Source organism: Sphaerodactylus townsendi, linkage group LG07, assembly GCF_021028975.2.
Source record: "Sphaerodactylus townsendi isolate TG3544 linkage group LG07, MPM_Stown_v2.3, whole genome shotgun sequence".
In the NCBI taxonomy this organism is placed as follows: Eukaryota; Metazoa; Chordata; class Lepidosauria; order Squamata; family Sphaerodactylidae; genus Sphaerodactylus; species Sphaerodactylus townsendi.
The window spans coordinates 18,812,564-18,819,404 of record NC_059431.1 but is presented as its reverse complement, the minus strand read 5'-3'; positions in this window follow the sequence as shown (position 1 = coordinate 18,819,404).

Below are 6,841 nucleotides of genomic sequence, written 5' to 3'. Positions count from 1 at the left end.
GGAGGGATGGGGAGGGGAGGGGTGGCATTCAAGGGAAGAGGAGGGAGTGAAGCGTGACATGCAATGGAGGGGAGGGAAGAGGAGGTATAGCTTTGCAGACATCCCTCTCAAAACAACAACAAAAGGGAAAACAACACACGCATGGGAATGCCAGGCAGAAGAAACTTTATTCATCCATTTTTTACACTAAAATTACGCGTGGATAAGCTGCAAGGCGAGGAAACCTCTGTGGAGAACCTTCAGAGAATCTCTGCTGCAGCACACAAAATGCAGCCACAAGCAGCTAAATGAAAGTAAGGGGTTTGGGCAGGAGAAATAAAACATTTCCTGCCTGCTTTTGTTCACCCAGCAGGCCGGAAATGTTTTCAACCCAAGTTTGGGGGAGGGGGAGATTGCTAGTTTAGCGATTTTTTAAAAAATGCGGGTTGTGAGAAATAAAACGTTTTGAAGTCATTTTGGGGGAAGAGAGCTGAGCAAACTCGTCCCCCAAAATGCTTTTTAAAATGTTCCCAAGATGTTTTATTTCTGCTGTGCGAAGATCACCATAGAGGAGTGGGGAACGAAACCTGGTTTTCCAGACTAGAGCCCATCTGCTCTTAACCACACAACTTGCTCACTCTCAAGAGAGATCTCTCTGAAGAGAGATAAGGACAGGCCAGTGGTGGGATTCAGCAAGTCCGCACCACTTCAGCAGAACTGGTTGTTAAAATGATGCTTGCAAATGATCAGTTGTTAAATTATTTGAATCCCATCACTGGGACAAGTTTACCAGTGCTTCCATGACAGAGTGGCAATTTGGACCTGGTTCTCACTAAATACTGATCTGGCCCTCTAGCCACTACAACACATCGAATTTATCAGCCAGAAATAGAGGCTAATATGCAGTGGTGGGATCCAAAAATTTTAGTAACAGGTTCCCATGGTGGTGGGATTCAAACTGTGACGTAGCGCCAATGGGGCTGGGCGGGGAACGACGGGGGCGTGGCCAGGCATTCCGGGGGCGGGGCATTCCTGGGCGGGGCTGTGGCAAGGACGCAGCCGCTGCGCCGGTCTTTCAGTGGGAAACGAATGCTCGCAGGCGCAGGCTGCCACGCACGCCGGTGCACCTCCTGCTAGACTGCTTCAAGTTCTGCGCGCTACTGCTGAGAGGAGGGGTGTAACTAAGGCAAAAATCACGTGGCAACATCACCAATTAGTAACCCCCTCTCGTCACACACAAATAATTAGTAACCTACTCTCAGGAACCTGTGAGAACCTGCTGGATCCCACCTCTGCTAATATGTTAGGTGAAAAACCATACTCTTCCATTCACGTTTACCACCTTCATCTGACCTGTGCTCTGGAAAACAAAGGTACAGAACATTTGTTACGACATATTTTTGTTCTTTCCCCTCTCATCCTTTTCCTTGTGGAAATGTAGACAGATAACCTTTAAATAGCAATCTGAAATTCAAATAGAGAAAAACCCATTCCTACCAAGTTCTAATATTTGTGAAAGGTTTCAGGACGAAGTGGATTTTATAGTGTCCCTCATCTGTGTACTCTGGATGCTCAGAGGGCAATAATATTAAGAGACTGAAAAGGTCAAGAAATGATAGGTAATGCCTTTTTAAACTAACTAACTGGTTTCCCACTAGACATAGCAAAGATGCTTTAACACTGGTAATATTTGGGCCCCTTGGCAGGTTCAAATTGCATGTGTAAATGCTCATCCCAAATACCCCTGGTACAGAGACTTTCCTGCATCAGGATTTAGATTAACACCTTACTCCGCAAGTAGTCTGAGTAGATCTCTCTGCCAACATGACCTCAGCGAGAATCTGTGCCTTTATCAATGCAGGTAAGTCAGTGGGGAAAAACTTACATCCTGAAGTTGATCAAATGTTATCTATTAGGCCTTTCCCTAATTAACATTTGATAGAATTAGGAACGTACTCATAACACCCCAAATTTCATCCCAAGCATCTCCACAGATGTTCCTGGTTATACTTGGTTCTTTTATTTATTTTTATTTATAAAATTTATATGAGACCCCTCCTAAGAACCTACTCAAGGTGGCTTGTTGATTTTGGGGGGCACACCAGCTTTGAAAGTAGAGTTGCCAGTTCTAGGTTGGATAATTTCTGGAGTTTTTTGGGTGTGAAGCCTAGAGAAGATGGGAGTGCCGAGCATTTCCCCAGACATTCCTGGTTATGCTTGGTTCTTATTTATTTAATTAGAAAATTTAAATGAGACTCCCCAGCTAAAGGTGGCTGCTAAAGGATCAGGAAAGGAGTGAGGCAGACGTCCCATTTGCCGCCTCTTTTGTGACTGCATAGCTAACAATGAGAAAGCAATTTTCCTTGTTGCGTGACCTTGGGACATTCATGAAAAAAGTATGAAATCACAGAGTGGTAAACAATCAGCTCTAAAGCAGTGGAATAAACCAAAGTTTATCACGCTTCTCCAGAGCTTATTGATTTACCACATTTTGTTCTGACGTTTCCACTGTGAATCTCAGGGCAGTGTACATGATTCTCTCCCTCATTATATACTTCTAAAAATCCTGTGAGCAACAGGAAGTCTAGGCTGAGCATCAAGACGTGGCCTCAAGTTTAGCTCCACATTGAGCATATGGCTAAATGGTCCTGGTAGGACATCTAACCATTACATCACACTGCCTCTCAGGCACCCTGACACATTGTAGAAAATGCTTGTGGAGAGAAAGAGGAAATGAAAGTTTTCTCAGGGTTTTCTGATCCTCTTGAATTTGTTTGTATAAAATGTGGCTGTCCATACCCTGTCCATCTTTGACCTGGTTCATTTCAACAAAGCCCTACTGATTTACCTCAGGCTGCGTACCCTAATACTACAGCCTCTTTGGGTTTAATGTTGTTCATAAAACCAGCACTCATTAACTTTTGCGGGTACTTGCTGTGAAAAATCATTGTATTCATTCCTGCTCTGTCCTTTTGAATGTGTTCAACAAGATGGAGCTTCATATGACTAGAGGCTCCCTGGAGTTCCACTCTAAACCAACACTCAACGGTGTGGCTGTGACAGCAAAGCAAAGGGAAGAATGTTTAGGGTCTTCCATGGATTGGTCAGCGAGATCCATGAAGACAAAAGAGGGATGGAAAATGAACGTTGTGAACTCTCTCAGCCCCACCTATCTCACAAGGTGTCTTTGGGTAGTGAGCCAGTGTGGTGTTGCAGTTAAGGGCAGTGGACTCTATCTGGAGAACCAAGTTTGATTCCCAACACCTCCACATGAGCGCGGGACTCTTATCTGGTGAACAGATTTGTTTGCCCACTCCTACATTCCTGCTTAATGACCTCAAGCTAGTAATAATTCATTCAGAACTCAGCCCCACCTATCTCACAAGGTGTCTGTTGTGGGCAGAGGAAGGAAAAGGAGCTTGTAAGCCACCTTGAATCTCCTTACAGGAGAGAAAGGCAAGATATAAATCCAAACTTTTCTTCTTCTTGATACTCTGCTGGAGCAAGAGCTGGAAAATATCCTGTTTCCCCGAATATAAGACATCCCCTGAAAATAAGACGTAGTAGAGGTTTTGCTGAAGTGCGAAATATAAGGCATCCCCCGAAAGTCAGACGTAGCAAAGTTTTTGTTTGGAAGCATGCCCAAAAAACAGAACACAGAAAAATAAGACATCCCCTGAAAATAAGACATAGCGCATCTTTGGGAGCAAAAATTAATATAGAACTTGCCTGTCTTGTTTTTTTTGGGAAACACGGTAGAAAAAAGAATCCAGTATAGTTTACAGGTTGGGGGGGGGGGCATGGGAATAATAATTTGAGTGAGCATTTGGTTCTATACCTGTTTGTCCAAGTTCCCAGCTCTGAAACTCTGGACAGACTTATGGCAGATATATTATCTAGTTTGGACATACCATCTTGTCAAGACTATCACCTAAATCTAGCTGTGCCGCAGGAGAGATTTGACATGGTTTGCTCCTTGACCATTTTGGCATTTGAATGGCAGGTCATCTTGTTCTGCTGTTACCAAACAATATTTATCTTGCCTTGTTTTACTGGTAGGAAAGTAATGAGGCAGCTGGAAAGTCTCCATTTGAAAACTGAAATGTTACAGGGAGAAGGTTAACCAGTTCCAAAACTGTATTGCAAATGAGAACTGGATCCCTGGAGGAATTCTACCACTTCGCCTTTAGTGCCTGAAACTTTAGTGCCAGTTTGTTTACTCAAAAGCATCCTCTTCTCGATCTGAAGGGAATATCAGCAGAGGTTATATTCTCATCAATGTTAAATGAAGAGCTGATCTAATCTCTACCCATGTCAGACAAACCTCCTGAACCATAATTAAAAGTTGCAGTTTTTAGGTGTTGTGAAGGATACCAAAGAAATGCCTTGGTTGAGGGGAACAGAAGTTTGGAGTGAAAAGCCTGATTCCAAACTCTTTCTTCAAAGACCAGTGAAAACACATATATCTCAGTCATGGGTTTTCAATTATATACACCTGGATAACCAATGTGATTATAATAAAATAAAAAATTCAGAAACAGCAACACGTCAAGGAAAAGGCCAGACTGAAAATACTTAGCCTTAATGTTTTCCCATGTCTGGGATTTTTATTTTTGATGGGGATCAAAAGACAATCATGAGATTCCCCCCCCACACACACACACATGAGATTCCCCCCCCCCACACACACACACACGCATTCACACACACCTGCATTCTCAGGTAATGTGTTTTCTTTTTCTGAAAGGGTAGGATCAACTTTCAGGTCAAGTACACCAAAATAAAAATAGATACATGAGAAGCACATAGACATGTGACACCTAAGCCCATTAAGATAGTTACAGGTGAGTAGCTGCGTTGGTCAGCAATTGAAGAAGATTCAAGTCCAGTAACACTGTAAAGGCAAATAAGATTTCCAGGGTATAAGCTTTCAAGAATCACAGCTCCCTTCATCACAGTCGTGACTCAAAAGTTTATGTCCTGGAAATCTTGTTGGTCTTTAAGAAACTGTTGTTCTGCAGTCTTGTTCATCTAGGAGCAGCAGTGGCGTAGGAGGTTAAGAGCTCGTGTATCTAATCTGGAGGAACCGGGTTTGATTGCCGCCTGAGCTGTGGAGGCTTATCTGGGGAATTCAGATTAGCCTGTGCACTCCCACACACGCCAGCTGGGTGACCTTGGGCTAGTCACAGCTTCTCGGAGCTCTCTCAGCCTCACCCACCTCACAGGGTGTTTGTTGTGAGGGGGGAAGGGCAAGGAGATTGTCAGCCCCTTTGAGTCTCCTGCAGGAGAGAAAGGGGGGGGGGATATAAATCCAAACTCTTCTTCTTCTTCTTCTTCTTCTTCTTCTAAGCCCAAGGAGTTGTCAAAATGCAGCAACACACACTACTTTTGTGTACTTCCTTCTGGAATGCAAGCAAATGCATTTTCTGTGTTTTTTAGCTCTTTTGGGGCATTATGATTTTGCTGCTCAAGCCATGTGGATGGGGAAATCATGCTACTGACAATCCTACTGAAATATGTGGTCACCATTTTGTTTGAATAGGATGACGCATATTTTCCCAGCTTCAATACTCATGTATCCTGAGAAAAGTTGGGTATCATATGGTATGTACCAAAGCTGGGAAATACAGAGGTTGCACTATTCACACAAAATGGTGACCAAATATCAAGAGGATCATGGGTAGTGTGACCCCCTCCTGATGTGCAGCTTGAATGACAACATTGTAGTGATGGGAAAAAAGGGGGAATCAAACCTCTTCTGAAACAGGAAGCGAGAACCATCAATTTATTTAACTGAATGGGGAAAAATGAAGGCTGAGAAGAATTTATACATTTCTCTGTAATTTTTAGATTGCCTATGTGTACATAGGGCTTCAAGAGGGTTGGGGGTGAATGGTTAGAGTGTCAAGACTAGCACCTGGGAGACCCAAGTTCGAATCTCCATTTGGGCCAGGGAAGCTCTCAAAGTGACTGTGGGCCAGTTACACACTCAGAGGTGGGATCCAGCAGGTTCTCACCAGTTCCCGAGAGTGGGTTACTAATTATTTGTGTGTGCCAAGAGGGGGTTACTAATTGGGTCAGCTTTACCATCTCCACACCCTCGCCTCCCTGAGAGGCATACTGCCTTTGAACGAGAAGGTTCCATATAGCAATTGCGACTAATAATGTAACTCCCTGAACTGGGTTAATCCCTTTCAGGTACTGCCATTCATGGATTCTCAGCCTTTCGTACCTTTTATCTCACCAGTCTCTATCAAAGAACCTGTGTTCTTTGCTGTGTTCAGATTTGTGAGTTGGGGCATTTTCTATAATGTGATGATGATTTAGAAATGACCTGGTGCAAAAAAATTTGGGGGGGTCGTGGTGGGGTGGCTGCCCATGGGGGGTGGCATTCATCTCAGGTTTTCCCCAGGGCTCAGGTTTGCCTAGGTACGCCTCTGCCCCCTTTGCTGAGGGGGGGCTGGCGAGGGAACCTGATCCTAAAATTTTTGGATCTCACCACTGTACACACTCTTAGCGTAACCTACTTCACAGGGCTGTTGTGAGGCTAAAATGAAGAAGAGGAGAATGACGTAAGCCTCTTTGGGAAGACATAAATACAACCCACTGATGCCGTGACAAAATGGATAAGTGGGAGCATCTGGATGAACAGGAATGCTAAGGAGACAGGAAGGGAATACTTAGCAATGCCATATAAAATGTTACATTTTTCTTCATTCTACAACAGTGAAATGTTGACACAGAAAATCAAGCTGCAAAGATCATTTAGGGTAAGTGAGAGAACTTCAACAGGAGAGTTTGTTCGCAGTGAAGACAGACTGATGGCACGGTGGATGAGGTTCCTCAGATCAGCCGGATCTCT